Source organism: Lathyrus oleraceus, chromosome 2 (assembly GCF_024323335.1).
Source record: "Lathyrus oleraceus cultivar Zhongwan6 chromosome 2, CAAS_Psat_ZW6_1.0, whole genome shotgun sequence".
NCBI lineage: Eukaryota > Viridiplantae > Streptophyta > Magnoliopsida > Fabales > Fabaceae > Lathyrus > Lathyrus oleraceus.
The window spans coordinates 32,684,160-32,704,457 of record NC_066580.1 but is presented as its reverse complement, the minus strand read 5'-3'; the positions used below and the strand labels follow the sequence as shown (position 1 = coordinate 32,704,457).

At 35.9% G+C, this 20,298-nt stretch overlaps 1 pseudogene; it reads right to left on the bottom strand.

Annotated features, from left to right (window-relative positions):
- Window positions 1-15,941: 15,941 nt before the first annotated feature.
- Window positions 15,942-16,041, bottom strand: LOC127124288 (uncharacterized; annotated as a pseudogene).
- Between the last annotated feature and the right edge of the window lie 4,257 nt (window positions 16,042-20,298).

Genomic DNA, 20,298 nt, shown 5'->3' with positions numbered 1-20,298 from the left:
CCCAAGACGCAATCAGATGTAAGGGCTATGTGGAATACGTTTTTTCATTTCGAAACAAAAGTTCCGCTCGAGTTGAAAGCAACAATTTCAAGATCGGTCGAAGATATTCTAAAGATGTTGAAGCGTCCACTTGGATATTAAAGTGTTATGTTGCATTTTATGTTGAATCTTAATTTCATTTTGGAAAATTACAAGTTTTTGGAATCTTAATTTCATTTTATGTTGAATCTTAATTTCATTTTATGTTGAATCCTAATTTTATTTTATGAATCTTAATTTCAATTTGAAAAATTACATGTTTTTGGATCTAATACTGATGTGTCTGTCTTACATGAAATGTAACAACTAGAAATTTTCGGAGATACAATTCCGAAATAAAATAAACCAAACAATAGGACGTTATTCTGAATGGTCTTACTTGAGTGTATGTTTGAGTGTGTCCGAAGATACATCTCCAAAAACAAAAAGCATTTGTGGAAATTCGTGGGGTACTATGAAACTTAAAGGATGCTTTAAGAAATTGTCTTATTTCTTATCTCTTATTACATTAAAAATTTAACTAAGATATTGCTATAAATATTAGGTAAAGTGATGTTGACTTAGATAGAGACTCGCCAAATTTTTCATGGGGGTCGATATTGTGCTGCTACTCAATAATGGATTCAAATGTTCTACAGGGGAGCAAGCGATTTTGGAACAATATGGAGAAAGATACATGAAAAAAGATATGGCAATCAATCAAGTCTTGGGGAGTTTCCGACAAAGAACCAGATGAAACATACAGGAAATCATACACCAAATAGAGGAAAGGGATTTTGAATTTAAGAAAAAGAGGGAGCAGAACAATCCAAAGACCAAAATTAATGTTTTGACATTTAATACTCACCGGGGAGGCTCTAAAACAAAGAGACGAAGAATAAGGCATATCCTTTATAATGGAATGGCATATCTGTGCTTTATTCAGGAGTAAAAAATTCAAACTATGACAATTTTGTGGGTGACTTCAGTATGGACTGATAAAGACGTGGGGTGGTTGACGAAGGGAGCGATGGGGAAATTGAAGAAAGTCATTGGTAAAATAGTATCCAAGAGTCAAACAACATTTGTGTCTGGAATACAGATCCTGGATGGGATCTTGGTGTTAAATTAGGTGATTGATCTAGCAAATAGAGAGAAGATAAAATTCTTTTTGTTCAAGGTAGATTTTGTGCAAGCCTATGATTATGTTAAATTAGATGTATGTTAAGAAAAATAAGATTTGAATCTATTTGGTTGAGGTGGATGGAGGCATAGGTATTCCGTAACACAATGTTTGTTCTCATAAATGGTAGTCCAACAAAGGACTTTGTGGAAGGAAAAGGCCTTAGGTAGGGTGATCCATTGTCACCATTTTTGTTTGCAATAGCTGATTAAGGTTTGGATAGAATGGTGAAGAGGGCATTAAAATGTGGAGACTTCAAATGGTTCAAGGTGAATAACATGATATCATATAACATACTTCAGTTTGCTAATGATACCATCTTGGTAGGAGTAGGGATTAATGAACATTTTTTTGCAGGCAACTTCTCATTTTCTTAGATATGGTATTGACTTGATCCCTTTTAAATTTCTAGGTATTTTGGTTGACTTAAATCCTCGTAGACTTGACACTTGGAAGCCTAAGTTAGCCCACCTTAGAAGCAATTTATCCGGTTGGAATGAGAGGTTCCTATCTATAGGAGGAAGAGTAATCTTGATTAATGCAAACTTAACTAACCTACCAATCTATCACTTATCTTTCTACAAAGTCCCTAAAAAAATTATAGATGAAATAACAAGTATCAAAAGGAACTTCTTTTGGACTAGAGGTGTGGGCAAGACATGAATCTCTTAGGTGAGTTGGCAAAGTGTGTGTAAACTCAAAGATCAAGGAGTGTTGGGTATTAAGGAGGTGGCAAGTTTTAGCAAAGCATTATATTTGGAGATTTTTCAATGAGGAAGAGGCCATATGGTGGGTGGGAATTGTACAACATAGATATGACAATTTGAAGAGAAGAGTGTGGTACCATTCATACAATGTAGAAAAAAGAAACGAGTATTTATGGTGAAGAGACTTAATTTCAATATAAATGTGTGACTCTACAGGTTGTAGGTGTCATGAAACATATGTTATGCAATGTTCATCGATTTTGCTTTGTTTTTTAAGCAACTTGGACACCTTGTTGTCATTATAATTTCTTATAGAAGTATTACTCACATTATTGTTAATCATCAAACAAATTTAAAAGCATCATAAATTTGATAAGATATTTTCTAGGAAGAATATCTTGATCACATTTCACTTTTGTTAGAATATTTTTTTCTTTTTGTGAGACATCATTTTGTTGGCTATTGAAATCCCTTATCAACCTATTTTCTCTAATATTGCCATTAAAAAAAATCTGAACCATTCACTATATCTAATGGTGTCACCCTAAAGTGCATTAATTAGACTCTAAAATAAAAATTATTTAAGTTCATAAATAAATATGCACAAATATTGTATTTTCCTTTTCTCAACGTCCCTATTCTTATACTATATTAATATATTTTCGACTGTAGATTTACTTTTGAAATTACTCTTTTCAAAAAGCACTTGTGACAAAGCACTTATTTTTTCTATTATTTATTTTTCAATGATTATTAGTTAACACCAATTGCTCCTATTTGTTTGATATAAAATCCACTACATTATTTTGTATAAATTAGAATTGGTGACTTAGTTGTATAAATGGGTGACATAAAGTTGGTAGGCCTAAACACATTACAAGACAAAATCAATTATGCTATTACTAGGACATATATATCATCACCTTATCGTGATTTTTAATAGTAGTATTGTTTTTTTTTTTAAAAGCTTGACTATCTGCCTACTCTAATGTTCCTTGGAAATGGTCATGCCTAATGTTGGTTATCCATTTAATCATGTTTGGTAGTTATTAGAAGATCCATGTATCATGGATATGAGAAAAAGCATGAGATATAGTATTAGTCATATTGATAATTGAATTATATTCAAATGTATAGGTTAAGAATAATATAAATGTTCTTTAGAAATGGTCCCTCCTAATGTTGGTTATCCATTTAATCATATTTTACATTTGATTAGGGGTGGCTAGAAAATTGAAAATCATAACCGGCAATCAATAAAAGAGATGGTTGAACAAAAAAAAAACTTTTTAATGCATCTCATATGTTTCTTATGCACCATGTGTAAATTCCAAAAATATCTTATGTTTTTGGAGATGCATCTCCGGATATATCAAAAGACAGATTAATGTTAAAATATTTCGGAGATGTATCTCCGAAATAATTTGGAGCTTAAGTCGCGCCAAACTCTTCCCCTTCCTCATTTTACAGTGTACTCAACTCAACTCAAAATATTTCTCTCTAATTTCTTCTCTACACCAAATCAAATTTCATTCAACAAATCTCAAGGGAACATCAATCTTCATCTGTAGCATCATCCAACTTCATCAAAACATTAATTTCTTGTAAGTTTTTTATAAATATTTGAGTTTTGGTGTAAATGAGAAGAAATCAATGATTAAGGTTAGAAATGAGTAGATATCACATTTAAGATAATTTAGCCATAGTGTATAGTTGTTTGTTAACTAAAATTGATTATCAAAACAATTATTTTTTAGCTTCATTGTGGTACACTACGCCATTGTCGCGACATTTGAGTTGCAGAATATTCCGGAGATGCATCATCCGAATTTTTCAGCGTTTTAGTTTCCCATGAACCAGAAATGTATCTCCGTAATTTTTCAACGGTTTTCCAGAAACCTGAGACGTATCTCCGGAAATTTCTCAGTCTTTTGATATTTTGGATTTTCTTACTTGTGTTGTTTGCATGCATTAATGGTCTGCCTTGATATAACTTACATGCATAATGGTTGATAGACATGATAAATTGAGGCATGGCAGGGTTGCTCAGCATACATCCATTCGACGGGAGAAGAGTAGGCATTTTCTAGATGCTCTTGGTCCCTCTGGTCTGGAAGAGCCGTCTACTTCGGGGGCTCATGCTTCTCCTCATGCCACCCCATCTTCTTCTTCCCGTAGGAGGCGGGATTCACCATCTGATGCGTCACTCCTTCCGTCGTCCCGCATGCGTTAGGTTTCACCAGTGTCACGTATTACTTTAGATGTTGCTGATCCACTCCCACCACCTACTACCGATCCACTCCCACCACATACTATTGATCCACTCTCACCTCCTATGCATCCATTTGTTGTTGGTTGAATGAAGATCAATGTGAACTTTATTTTGTCTCCATGCGTGAACATATTTGATTGAAAAAAGTTATCTCATTCATATGTCAATTTTATTCTGCAAGGATCTTCAATGTTCAATAAATTAAGTGTGAGATATTGGAACAAACTCTTAGCATGATATCGAAGTCTGTTCAAATGTTGTAGTCGAAGTATACTAGGATTATTAGCATTTCAAATTGGGCCTGTTTCTTATGCCCAATTGTTTAAGGTAACTTGTTCTCTAAGTTAGTTTGTGTAATGAGCTTGTCTTTAAAAGCTCATTAGTTTAATATGTTAGTTTTCTTATAAATAACATATTAGTCTTTCATCATTGCATAAGGGAAAATCCTAATTAGAGCGAGAGAGGTTATTTGCTATTCTATAACACTTGTAATCTTGTTTCAAATAGAAAGTAAAGAATAGCAGTTTATAATCAATTTCATTATGTTCTTATTGTTTTCTTCTTTTCTACCCTTGTAGGTTTCTTACCGATTAAGAAACCAATTATACTTTGTAATTCCAACATCATTTTCACAACAAATTGGTGCGGTGAGCGTGGAGAAGATGTCGTCAACAAAGTATGAGATTGAAAAGCTCACCGGAGTGAACGATTTCGGTCTGTGGCGCTTGAAGATGAATGTCATACTGGTTCAGCAGGGTTGTTTAGAAGCGTTGAAGGGAGCCACAACCATGGACGATGCGTTAAAGGATGAGGTTGTAAGTGGTTCCGCAAATTTTTCATCCACGAAACCTGTGTCAAAGACAGAATTATGGCACATGAGATTGGGCAATGTCAGCGAAAGAGGTCTGGCTGAATTGGGGAAGCAGAACCTACTAGATGTTGACAAAGTCGAGAAGTTTGAGTTTTGTGAACCTTGTGTATTTGGTAAATCATGTAGGGTGAAGTTTAACAAAGGTAAACAAAGAACACATGGATCCATTGATTATATTCATGTTGATCTTTGGGGGCCTATAAGAAATCCTTCACATTCAGGTGCAAGGTATTTTCTATCATAGTTGATGACTATTCCCGAAAGTTATGGGTATTCATTCAAAAGACTAAGGATGAAACTTTTGAAAATTTCAAGAGTTGTAAGGTTCTGGTCGAAACTCAGACTTGAAGAAAGGTTAAGAGGTTACAATGGTCTTGAGTTTTGCAATGAAGCTTTTGACAATTACTGTGTCGAGTCTGGGATTACAAGGCATAAGACTGTAGTAAGTACTCCTCATCAAAATAACTTAGCTAAGAGATTCAATCGAACAATCCTTGAAAGGGTTAGATACATGTTGGTTAGTGCTGGATTGAAGAAGATGTTTTGGGTAGAGGTTGTTTCGACATTAACTTATTTGATAAATAGATGTCCCTCGTCTGCCTTGGGAATGAAGACACCTGAAGAAGTTTGGTCGGGTCATCCACCAGATCTCGAAAAATTGAGAGTATTTGGTTGTCTGGCCTATGCTCACACTAGGCAAGACAAGATTGAATCTAGAGCTCCGAGATGCATGTTCATAGGATATCCTGAAGGAGTCAAAGCTTATAGGCTATGGTTCCTAGATCCAGGTCACATGAAGCGTATCACCAGTCGAGATGTAGTTTTCAATGATGTTGATATGACTTTCAATAAAACTAATGACATTAGTGGAAGTGAACAAATATCTGAAGAAGAGATGGAACATGAAGAGATTCCTATTGAGGTGGAGCATGTCGATGCTAAATTGTGTATCCCATATCAAGTCAAAGAAGAAGCATACGATGCTGAAGATAATGAGGAAGTTAAGGAAACTGTCGATGACTACTTGTTGGCAAGATATAAGCTGGGAAGAGTCATCAAGCCACCTCAAAGACTTGGGTATGCAGATCTCATAACTTATGTCTTAATCTCTGCAAGTGAGGTTCTAGATGAAGAACCTAAAGACTATAAGTAAGTTATGAGGAGTCGAAATAAGACTGAATGGATGAAGGCCATGGATGATGAGATGAAGTCTCTTCATGATAACCATACTTGGAAAATGATCACCAAGACATTACCAAGTTGCAAGTTTTTCCACTGTATGCAGTTGATTAAGTTGCATGAAGAAAGCTAGTTTGTTCCCGTGATGTTATAGAGTTTGTTCTAAGGTGGAGATCTATGAGATATTGGATCAAACTCTAGTATGGTCAAAGGGTAACTTCTTGGTTCGACAATTTGATAGGACCTTAGCATGCCGTCGAAGTACGTTCACATGCTGTATTCGAAGTATGTTAGGATTGTTAGCATGTCGAGTTGAGCAAGTTTGTTATGCCCTATTGTTTAAGTTAGCTTATTCTCTAAGTTAGCTTGTGTAATGGGCATGTGTGTAAAAACCCATTAGTTTAGTATGTTAGTTTTCTTATAAATAGCATACTAGTCTCTCATCATTGCATAAGGGCAAATTCTAATTAGGGAGAGAGAGGTTATTTGCTAGTCTGTAACACTTGTAATCTTGTTTCAAAGAGAAAGTAAAAAATAGCAGTTTATAACAAATTTCATTGTATTCTTATTATTTTTTTCTTTTCTACCCTTGTGGGTTTCTAACCGATCAAGAAACCAATTATACTTTATAATTCTGACACTGTTTTCACAACAGTAAGCAATTTTTTCCTTATTATCACCACAACATAATGATAATCGTAATCTCTTAATAATGTTTCAAAATCTACATCTAATTTCTATATAAACAAAGAAAATTAGTTTATATAATATATATATATATATATATATATATATATATATATATATATATATATATATATATATATATATATATTTTGAAAATGTAGTATTTATAGGGTTCAATTTAACATTAAATGAGAAAATGTTGCGGTTATAGAGTCATTTACTGTAATAACATGGTAATTTTTGTGGAGATAAAATCGTTTTGAAATTTTCAATCCCAAAAAGATTGTCGCAACAACGTTATTCGAGAAATTATAGTATTGAATAATATCAGACCAACCTCCTACTATAAGGAGATGATCAGAATCCTTATTATATATAATAACATGATGAATTCCTTGATTGTTCAAGATGGTCAAAGACTTACTTAACTCATTGTTAAACTGATTAACAAAGTCAAGAAGAATCTCTAGAAATGAATGTGAAAGGAAGGAAAAAACCATAGTATTAAATAAGTACAACGATATTAAAGGGAAATTTTTTAAAAACACTTACTTGGGTAGATATTTTATTAATTGATAAAATGTATATTAGAGTTGAATGAATAATCCGTCCAGTTGATGCCATTACTATGGAGTAAAATACAACAATTGAAGTAGATAGAAAGGTAGTATAAATGAAGGTAGGGTTTGTACATACTTTGAAGAAATAGAAAACAACAAGAAATTGAAACTGTTGAGTCCTATTTCACTTTCATCATCCAGTAGCAGGTGCAATTTGATTATTTTAAACAGATTTCTTGTATTTAATTGCCTAGATTATGAGTCAATATAAAATCATCATGGTTGATGAGAAAACTAGCAAAAACTATGAATGTGTCGTCCACATGTCCAAGAGAAGTTGGTTTGAAAAGTATATTGGACAAGGTGGTATCAGCTTGAAAAGGAAAAGAGGTTGATGACAGGTGATGAGTTTGAATTTTCAATCTGTGATCTGGCTGAAACACTGTTTGTATGCTTGGTTAACTGTTGAATATTGAAGTATGGTGAGGTATAAGTAATGAAAGAAGAAGAAGACGATTTTTTACTTTTACTTATGTTTTATGAATATTGATGGGAAGTTTATAAGTTTCTATTAAGTGTATCAAAAATTGTTATGATATAAGTTGTAATGTTATTATGAGTTTGTTTTATGTATATTAATGTTGTGGTCTTAATCCTTGAATGAATGAATATTAAACTTAACTTATATATATTCCCTCCGTCTCATATTATAAGCAAAATTCAACCTTTTCACACAGTTTAATAAAATTAGTCAGCATAATTACTTTCATTCTTTAATACCTAAATTGTCCTCATTGCAATATTAAAATGCCTAAATTATCCTCACAAACTGATTAAACATGCTTAACGTTTAAGATTCTCTGCAATAAATAAAAAGTAGTACTCATATTTCCATAGTTAATGCACTTATATTTTTGTTTCATGTTTTCAATTTTTTCTTCAAATTTTCAATTTTCATTTTTGGCGGACCACTACAAATTCAGCTTGGCGCACAAAATTTTTTTGGTTAACATATTTTAACTTCTATAAATTGAAACACCAACCATGCAAAAAATATTGAAGCTTGTAACTTTCTTACTTTAAGATGCCTTTGAATATTGATTTGAACATCCCTTTAGATGACTTAAACACCTCTAATAACCTCCCAAACATGCCTTTGAATATTGATTTGAATGCTCCTCCAAATATTGATTTGAGTTCATCAATAGAGGAAGAAGATCATATAGTTGAAAAAGTGAGTTTGAAGTTGCTCTATCTAATGAAGAGGAAGAAGAAGATATGGATGAAGTAGATGAAATTGAAAATCTTTGTGAATATGGGATTGACAATGAAAATGAGATTGAAAATATATCTCCAGGTATGAATAGTACATGTTCTAGTGTCATTTCTTTAGCTCATTACACATGCATCCTTGTCATTCTTTTCCATTCCACTTGCATGCATACTGTTACTAGTATTTTTTAACTCTCTTTTTTTAATGCTTATCCACACTGATTACATGCATATTGTCTCAACGTGACTCTACTGTAACTGTGTAGCTAGTTCTTTTCTTAATGTTTTTGTAAATATTTTTCTTAATACTATTCCACTTATTACATGTGTATTTTATGAAACAGGAAATGATACTCACAATGTGGTGCAAACATTTCCGAAAAAACGTTGTTTTTTAGATAATAGTCAACGGGATACTATTTTCCAGGTGTTGATTAATTCAAGTGTTGATGGAAAAATTAAAAGAGGAGTTGTTAAACAATTGGCTTTTTTCTATCAAGTATCAATAGATGTTATTTATCGAATTTGGAAGCGGGCAAAAGAATCGGGGGTTGTGTAACACCTCAAAATTTGCCCTCCTCTCTTGGGACTAGCTTAGCATATTGCATTTCATTTTTTAGGACATTAGGCATTTGCATATTGCATATCATGTGAGAATAAACAAGTCATCCTCCTTAGTCTTGATCAGAAGATAGAGACGTCAAGGGATTCATGCCTGAGGGTCTTGTTGAATTGATCACTAGCCATCTGAGGGTTTGTGCTTCAATTAGGGCTTCTTGGTCCTTCAAGGAGGTTGAGCATTATCTTGGTTGCAAGTATACATCATCATTATGGATATGTCATCCTCCATGGATTCATTGTTTATGCTCAGTTTCTTTGGGATTAGGGTTTTGACCTCTGGTCAACCCTAATCAGTTGCATTCTACCAGTCAGGGATCTTCAAGGAGATGAGGTCTTTCTTGAGAAGGAGATCATCATATGATTTTATTGAGCTTGTATAAGCTAGGGTTTCATTTTGGAGCCATTTCATCAAGTGGTTGAGGTTCAAAGTCATCTGAGCATGTTCAAGTCATCTGTCAACCATAAAAAGTCAACTGCAAGTCAACTGAGGGCTAGGAGGGGGAGAAATGGGTTTCGACATCTCATTCATGTTCAAAAGGGGCTTATTAATCATGTCAAATGCATATCTTGAAGAATTTGAGGTCAGATCAAAAGTTTCCCAAAATGGAAAGTGACCTATAATTGAAAGTTTCCCAAAATGGAAAGTTTTTGATTCAAATTCAACTTGATCTTGCATCATCAAAGAAGCTTAAAATGAATTTTTTCCCAACATGAAAGTTGAAGATATCTCTCTCCCATTTCCAAAAAGTCCAAGATCATGAATTTATGATGAATGGTTGAGGAGATATGATCAAATCATTGCCAAGGATGCATGGAACTTCAAAAGGGCATAACTTTTGATTCATAACTCCAAACTTGGTGGTTCTTTTTACACTTTGCTTCTCATGACATGTAGTTTCCAAAACATCCATCACATTGCATGAAATTTGAATATATGATCACTTGCTTATTCATGAAGATTTTGGAGGGAAAATCATAAATTTAAAAATGGTGCATCATGGGAACTTTTTGCCATTGCCAATGTGTTTAAAAAATGATTTTGAGTGACTTTGATCAAGCACATGGCACTGTTCACGTCCATTTACTACATGCACCATGCAAATTTTCAATTTTTGCCATGCACCCTTATTTTGCTAATTCCTAATTAACTTTGCTTAATTTTAATTAAAATAGGATTAACACATGGTATATATACATAATTATAACATAATTTAGGGGGGGGGGTTAATCATAATTCACATTTCTAGATCCAAAATTCTCTCTCCCTCCAAAACTTTCTTCAAACCAAAATTCAAATTTCTTGAACATAGCACTTGTTTTTTGTTGGAGATTCACGATCAGTGAGTTGATTATAGTGTGAATCAAGTGTTGGTTCGTGGAATTCGTGCAAGAATCAAGTGGTTGAAGCTCATGAAGTTGAAAATGGAAATTCAAGTTTAAGCTAGATCTACAAGTTTCCAAGCTTCCAATTCATCATCAAACATCATATCAAGTATTCTGGAGTGGATTAGAAGCATTTGGAGCTTTGAATCGTGCAAAACAAGCAACTGTTCTTCAAGAGGTCACATTTTTTATCCTCTTAATTCTATGTTTTATGTACATAATCTTGTAGATCTTGTTGTGGTGAGAATTCTGATATAAATTTTGTGGAATTTGGATGAAAATTGAGTGAGATATGATGATTTCAAGTTTAGATCTATAAACTTCTTTGCTTCGAGTCAGAAAATCCATGGAGATTTAGGCTTAGATAATATGATATTTGAATTCTACATTGAAAGAGCTTTCCAACGATATATAATTTGTAAAATTCTGAGCAAATCTGGAAATTCTGGAAAAAGCTTGCATGAACATTCATGGTGTTCATCTTCATCTTCATGAAGAAGATGAAGATCTTCATCTCTGGTTCGCTAGGGTTCTAGCATGAAGAACACGCGCCCAGGCCTGTTTAATCCATGGTCCTCACTTCGATTCCTGCTTCAGGCGTTTTTTGGAATTTATTTTTCACTTTTGCCATGCTATGCCATTTTTATTTTCACATTTTTTCATCAACTTGTAAAAATCATAACAAATTGAAAAATGCATCAAATCACTCCTAATTTTTTTCATAATGATCCTTAGAATGTCTAGTTTTTTATGATCATAAGTTTGAAAGTTGTGCATGGCTGGATTTTTGCTGGTGTTATAATATTTGACCATAGGTGCATTTGTGACCTTGTCTTACTCTTTCCTTTGTGAAATGCTTGGTTTTAATCCAATGGACTTGAAATTTTACATGCTGATTCTAGACACATTGATGGATGTTTTAGGCTTAGTTTGGTATTTTTTCCATTTACCATTTCTGTTTTATGCTTGTGTTAACATGGTGTGACAATTTGTGTCACACATTTGGTTGTTCAACTTGTACCATTTAATTTCCATGCCAAATGATCTTGGATGCTTCTGATTTTTTGTATGTTGATCATGTTGAATGTATTGAATGTTCATGAATTTTTCCAGAATTATTTGAATCATTTCTGTTTTTATTTGAAATTTTCATTCATGATGTCCATATATGAGCCTTGAAATTGCCTTTGACTTCTTTTGATCATGAAATGCACTTGATGATTGATTTTGATGTGAGCCTTTTTAGGACATGTTAATATATGTTTGAAGTTACATTGTGTTGAATTTCAGCTCCTGTTTTGAATTTTTTTCTTCACCGTTGACCCTAGGCTTTGACCTAGTGGTTTGTTGCTTACATGTGAGCTTTGAATTTCAGGTTTAAGCATCCAAGTTCCATGATTGATGATGCTTCATCATTTGGATGTTGATATTTGCTTTTGATTGCTAACACTTGCTGTTTTGTAGGTTGATGATAACTCATTTGAGTTTGCCTTATGGCTTATGTTTTGTACATTGGGATTGTCTGTTGGTTATTAACTGTTGTTTGTTTGTCTGAATTATGTACTGACTGGTTTAGCTGTTTCCACAGGTACTTAAGTTGCTTTAAGTTCATTTGAACTTTGCTTTGCTTGCTTGTGGTTGACATACCACTGAGGTATAATTCCTTGATCTTCATGTAGTCTGGAAGACCTGTCATGTTACTTTGGCAGGCACCTGTCTGAAGCCCTCCTTAAGAGGCAATGCTTGTGTTTGTTTAATTTTGTGCCAAGCAGGTAAAGACCTCTTAAGAGGAAATTGGCAGATAAAAGGGATGTGCAATCCATCCCCTGCTATTCAGTTGTGTCAGTCACTTTTCACACACCCTGTGTTGATGCATTGTGAATAACAACCCAAGATCTTGTTGTGTCAGTCATGTGGAGAAGAGTTCCTTCATTCTGAACTCCCACACTTTCTATTTGATTCGAGCTCTCCCAGGCCAGGGATAAGAGCTATGAGGCATAACCCTCATCTCCATTTCATCTGCTTCACCCTAACTCTCAATGTTAGGGTTAAGAGCTAAAAACACCCCATTCCAGTTGGCTTGTTTCTACAGCCTAGCCTTGTATGAGTCAATTGTTTGCATATAGTGTGTGTGCTTGCTTTATTATGCTTGTGTTTGCTTTTGTGTTGCTTAGGCTAGCTTGCTTCCTGTGTAAGTTAGGATAGAGACCTCAACATAGGGATCGTATGCATGACAACTTCTAGGCTCGAGTCGTAGTCTCCCTAGTAGCTTGTTATCTCCCTTGTCTCTGGTTAGGTTAGAAGTTCTTTCCCTATTAAGGGGAACTACGTTGCCCTGATCCTCATACCAGATGAGGTACGTAGGCAGGAGATCGTGCGAGATCTCTCCGGACACCTTTTTCCTTTTTTTGTGTGTGTTTGTTTGTCGGCTAGCAGGCTCGAGTACCAGACTCCCTGTTAGCTTGTTTGTTCAACTTTTTTGTTGCTTTGGACGACTCAGCGTCCGTTTAACCTCTTGTTTGCTTGGAGTCTGACGTAAGTCCAGCGATTGGCGGTCGGTTTCCTGTGGGTGTTTGTGTGCTTGGAGTCTGATGTAAGTCCAGCGATTGGCATTTGATTTCCTTGTTTGTGTTTGTTGTTTGGAGTCGGACGTAAGACCAGCCATTGGCAGTCTGTTTCCATTTGTGTGTTTGTTTTGACGTCTCAGCGTCTGTGCGTGTGTTTTGTTTCGGCGTGCGTGAGCCGAACTACGGTAGCTGATAACATGAAATTATATCACATTTGAAGACTTAATTCAATTAGATTATATTATCATTTACTTTAATTTATCCCATTTTATCAGATATTATGCAGTATTTCTTTTCTATTTATGTCAGGTATCCATTTTGAAGCAAAAGTGAAAAAGGGAAGAAAAGGAGGTGTAGAAAGGAGTAAAAAGGAAACAAATATCAAAGACCAAGCCCAGCCCAAAAGAAAGCGCACGTTGTGCCTGTGACGGGCGTCACAAGGGTTGTGACGAGCGTCACACTAGAAGCATCCCTGTGACGAGCGTCACACATGGTGTGACGAGCGTCACACCATTCCACTAGCTTTTTGGCGCAAGTCACGCTCTCGGAAGAATTGAAGAAGAACGTTGAGAGTTCGTGTCCTATGCCCACGCCGTGTATTTAGCCATGCTGAAGACTCGTGGGAAACGGAAGGCAGTTACCAAGGCTATTATAAATAGCCATCTCACAAACCTAAAAAACTCTCAGTTTTTGCACGCTCAGTTTGCCGAAGCTCTGCCAAATTTTCTTTTCACGCCTTTGCTTATTTTTCTTCCTTTCCAGCAACTTAGCATTGTTTATTTTATTTTTTCTTTTGCAAGATTTACATTCTTTTTCCCTTGCAAATTTACCTTTCCAGTTTTAGCTTTTAGATATTTTTCGCATAATAGTTTCTACACCGGAAACTATTGTGCAACTTTATACCGGATTTAACCTTACGTTATATTCCAGTTTTATTTCCTTGATTTAATTTACTGTCTAATTGAAGAATCCAAGAACAAATCCTACCGGCTTGTGGTGGAGTGTTCAAGACCATTGTATTACGCATTCAGGTTCTTTAATTGTTATTTAATTTTTAATGTTTTATTCTATTGTTTATTCATATTGCCTGCCTGGAATGAGTCTGTTTATGCATGATATAAATTCTTATTTATTTAGCATGTCTGGCTAATTTGCCTAGGTATCGGTATGTAAAGTAAGCAGAATAAGGGATCAAGACTGAGTCGGTCTATTTAAACTTAAAATCAAAATCAATCTTTTTACGGTTTCAACTTACAGGTTTAATAACAAGATTTTTTACAAAAGTAAAAGACATAAAGAAGTTAAAATCAATAGAGCGAGAGTTTGAGATTTTAACTGGACAGTGTAAGTTAGGCATTAATTCTAGATCAGGGCGAGAGCAAGTTTTAGAGTTAATTAAATTCTGACCTTTTCCAAAAAGTATTTTTAAAGATTGGATGTGAGGACGAGAGTTAAGCATTTGGATTTAATTATATAACCTAAGTCAACAGAGCGAGAGTTTGAGATAAGGGTGTTTAAAACGGTCAGTATTTTCTTAAAAAGAGTTTCTGCAACTTTATTGTTTTCAAAATATGGTTTTTGACTTAATTATAAGTGACAGCAACATTAATATAAAATCATGGTTTATTCAACAGAGCGAGAGTTTGAGATAGAACCTTTAACCAATAAAGTTAACCGAAACGATTCATTTTAAAACCAAGAAACCGACAAAGACTTGATTCCCTAGTTTTGACGAACTACATACCGATATCCGTTTTATTAATATTTAATCTAGATATTAGTTTAGCTCTTAGTTTTTCCCCAAACAATCAAACATTTTCACCTTAGATTTACGTAGTAACCTTAGATAACGGTATATCGATTCATAAGTCCCTGTGGGATCGATATCTTTTAAAACTACGCGATAGAACTGTGCACTTGCAGTTTGTATCCCATTCTCGACTCACCCAGTCGAGCGATCAAGTTTTTGGCGCCGTTGCCGGGGACTTTTATTCAATCGATATCGTAACTCTTCCGTTACGCTGTAGAGACTAAGGTTTCTTTTTCTTCTATTTTCTTTCTTTCGTTGATTTGTATGCCACGCACTCGCTCTCAAGGCGAACCGCTCTATTTACGAATCAACGATATCGAACTATATCTCCGAGTCTTACGACGAATTCGGGAATATCGTGCTGAAAACAATCTCCCTCCTATAAACCTTCCAGATTTCAAAAACATTTTTCCTTCTTTAACCGAGATGGCAGAACCAGCTCGTGCTCTTAGAGATTACGCCGCTCCATCGCAAGATGAACCGCATTCAAGTATTGCTCCGCCCGCAATCGAAGCAAACAACTTTGAACTTAAACCTTCGTTGTTGCAGGCTGTGCAACAGAACCAATTCTCTGGAAATCTTACCGAAGATCCAAACCTTCATTTATCCGTATTTGTTCAATACGCTGATACTGTTAAAGCTAATGGTGTCACTTTAGAGGCGATTCGACTTCGTCTTTTTCCTTTCTCATTAAGAGATAGCGCTAGAAGATGGCTTCAATCTCTCCCTTCCAACTCAGTCACCACATGGAACGAGTTGAAGAAAGTTTTTCTTGCCCGATATTTTCCGCCAAGCAAAACAGCTATGTTAAGAGCCCAGATAAACGGATTTAAACAGAAAGACAACGAGTCTCTTTTCGAAGCATGGGAAAGATACAAAGACATGATGAGACTTTGCCCACACCATGGTTTGGAAGACTGGTTAGTAATTCACACATTTTATAATGGTCTCTTATACAATACAAGGTTAACAATAGACGCCGCTGCAGGTGGTGCACTAATGAACAAACCTTACGCTGATGCTTACCAGCTTATCGAGAGCATGGCCCAAAACCACTATCAGTGGGGAACCGAACGAACGAATGTGGAAAAACCTCAACCGAAAACTGGCATGTACGAGATAAGTAACCTTGATCACGTCAATGCAAAAGTGGATGCTTTGGTCCAGAAAATTGAAAGTTTAAACGTATCACCTCCAGCAGCCGTGGTTGCTATAACTCAGAATTGCGAGGTCTGTGGAATCCAAGGCCACACTCCTGCGGAATGTCAACTCTTGACTGGAATCCAAACAGAGCAAGTAAGCTATGCTCAAGGAAGCCCCTATTCGAATACCTATAACCCAAATTGGAAGAACCATCCAAACTTCTCATATAAGAGTAATAATGCTTTATACGCACCTGGACAGTCTCCAAATCAAGCCCCATCTATATCTCCAGGATATCAGAAACCGAATCCTAACAATAATACCCCTAGAAAATCCAACTTGGAAATCATGATGGAAAACTTTATAGCTTCCCAACAACAAACCAATAAAGATTTCTTAAACCAGAACATACACACTGGCGAACAGCTTAAACAACTAGCAAGCAAAGTAGATGCCCTGGCTACCCATAACAAAATGCTGGAAACGCAAATATCTCAAGTAGCTCAACAACAAGCACCTACTGCTGCACCAACTGGTACATTCCCTGGACAGCCCCAACCCAATCCGAGAAGCCAAGCTCATGCAATTATATTGAGAAGTGGAACGGAAGTGGAAGGACCGTCTGACCCAAGGATAGAAAACCAAAACCCTAAGAAATCTACTGAGGAAAGTGAACCTAAGGAAAAGGAAGAGAGTAATAAGGAAACCCTAGAAAAGAAGGAACCTTATGTACCTCCACCACCTTACAAACCACCTATACCTTACCCTCAAAGGCTTGTTAAAACCAAAGATGTAGGCCAATTTAGAAAATTTGTTGATCTCCTTAAACAATTAAACGTTACAATTCCGTTTACCGAAGCTATCACGCAGATGCCCTCATATGCTAAATTCTTAAAAGAAATTCTTTCTAATAAGAGGAAACTTGAGGATAGCGAAACCGTTACACTCCCTGCCGAATGTAGCGCTATAATCCAAAACATGCCCCCTAAACTCAAGGATCCGGGTAGTTTCTCTATACCCTGTCACATAGGAAAATTTGTCATCGACAAAGCCTTATGCGATTTAGGAGCCGGAATTAGCGTTATGCCTTTATCCATATGTAAGAAACTGGAAATGGGAGAATTAAGACCGACCAAAATGTCTGTGCAATTAGCAGATCGTTCCATCAAATATCCTGTAGGAATCCTTGAAAACGTTCCCGTACGCATAGGTCAGTTTTACATTCCCACTGACTTCACAATTATGGACATTAGAGAAGATGATACGACACCTATTATACTAGGAAGACCATTCTTAGCAACTGCCGGTGCAATCATAGACGTAAAACGAGGACGACTCACCTTCGAAGTAGGTGAAGAGAAAATTGAATTCATTCTTTCCCAATTCTTGAAAGCACCTGCAATAGAAGATACATGTTACTTCATGGATATCATCGATGAATGCATAAAAGAAGCAGAGTCAGGAGAAGACAAATCATCAGACTATCTTTTAGAGGACAAATCTAAACAATGCCTAGCAATAACACCGGATCCTACGCAGTGTCTTAACAAACCAACCCCTGATTTGAAAACACTTCCCAAAAATCTGAGATATGAATTCCTAGACTTAGAACTTGAACGACCTGTGATAGTTAATGCAGATCTAGGAAGACTCGAAACAGAAAAACTCCTACATATCTTAAGAAAATATCCAACCGCACTAGGATACCACATCACCGATCTCAAAGGAATAAGCCCTTCTATTTGTATGCACCGCATCATGTTAGAAGAAGACTGTAAAACCTCTAGGGAACACCAGAGAAGACTAAATCCGATCCTAAGTGAGGTAGTAAAGAAAGAAATAACCAAGTTATTAGAAGCAGGTATTATATATCCTATATCTGATAGCAAATGGGTTAGTCCTGTACACGTTGTACCAAAGAAAGGAGGCATAACCGTTATTGAAAACGAAAAAGGAGAAACTATAACTAAACGAATCGAATCGGGATGGAGAATGTGCATTGATTATAGGAAACTAAACAAAGCAACCCGAAAAGATCATTTCCCTTTACCATTCATTGACCAGATGTTAGAACGATTAGCTAAACATTCACATTTCTGTTATTTAGACGGTTATTCAGGCTTCTTTCAAATACCAATTCACCCTGATGACCAAGAAAAGACAACATTCACATGCCCTTTTGGTACCTTCGCGTATAGACGAATGCCGTTTGGTCTGTGTAATGCCCCTGCAACTTTTCAAAGATGCATGATGGCAATATTCGCCGACTTTCTCGAAAACATCATGGAAGTATTTATGGATGACTTTTTTGTATACGGACAAAGTTTCGAAGAATGCCTTGAAAACCTGGAAAGAGTTCTGGAACGATGTGTAAAAGTAAACTTAGTACTTAATTGGGAAAAGTGCCACTTTATGGTACAAGAAGGCATTGTTTTAGGACACATCATCTCGAACAGAGGAATTGAAGTAGACAAAGCCAAAATAGAGGTAATCGAAAATCTTCAACCCCCAAGAACTGTGAGAGAAGTACGAAGCTTTTTAGGACACGCCGGTTTTTACCAACGATTCATCAAAGACTTCTCTAAGATAACTAAACCCTTAACCGGACTGTTGATGAAAGATGCTGAATTCATATTCGACGATAACTGTTTAAAAGCATTTCAAACTCTTAAACAAGCATTGATCTCCGCACCCATTATGCAGACACCAGACTGGAATGAACCATTCGAAATAATGTGCGATGCCAGTGATTATGCTGTAGGTGCTGTTTTAGGACAAAGAAAGGATAAAAAGCTTCACGTTATATATTACGCTAGCAGAACCCTGGATGAAGCACAGATGAATTATGCCACAACCGAGAAAGAACTCCTAGCAGTGGTATTTGCGCTAGATAAATTTCGTTCTTACCTGGTAGGAGCCAAAATAATAGTTTACACTGATCACGCTGCTATCAGGTACCTTTTAACAAAAAAGGATGCTAAACCTAGACTCCTAAGATGGATCTTGTTACTGCAAGAATTCGACTTAGAAATCAAGGACAAGAAAGGAACTGAAAACGTAGTAGCAGACCATCTCTCTAGACTTGAGAACCTTGAACCAGAAAGAACATCCATTAATGATGATTTCTCGTATGATAAACTCATAGCTACTTTGGAAGAGAACAACTCCGACATGCAAGTAGAAACCACCTTAGCTATATCTGTCATACCATGGTACGCTGATCTAGTCAATTATTTAGCTGCCGGAATAGTTCCACCTACTTTACCTTACCAACAGAAGAAACGATTCTTCCACGACATAAAACACTATTACTGGGATGATCCCTTACTTTTCAAAAGAGGCCCCGATGGTATTTTCCGTCGATGTATACCCGAAGAAGAGGTAGAAAATATAATCCAACACTGTCACTCTGTGCCTTATGGCGGACACACAAGTACATCCAAGACCTGCTCTAAAATCCTACAAGCTGGCTTTTATTGGCCAACTATATGGAAGGACGTACATGCGGCTATTAAGGAGTGTGACAGATGTCAACGCACGGGAAACATATCTAGACGTGACGAGATGCCACAAAAAGGTATTTTGGAAGTAGAGATTTTTGACGTGTGGGGGATAGACTTCATGGGACCTTTCCCATCCTCTTTCGGTAACAAATACATACTCGTGGCAGTTGACTACGTATCAAAATGGATCGAAGCTATAGCTTCTCCAACAAATGACACCCGAGTAGTAACTAGACTCTTTAAAAATATAATATTTCCGAGATTTGGCATCCCAAGAATAGTAGTCAGTGATGGTGGATCACACTTTATATCCAAGGTACTCGAAAAACTACTACTTAAATATGGAGTGAGACATAGGATAGCAACACCTTACCACCCTCAAACCAGTGGACAAGTGGAAGTATCTAACAGAGAAATCAAGCAGATACTAGAAAAAACGGTCGCCACTTCAAGGAAAGATTGGTCATTGAAATTACCAGAAGCTTTATGGGCATACCGAACTGCTTATAAAACTCCCATAGG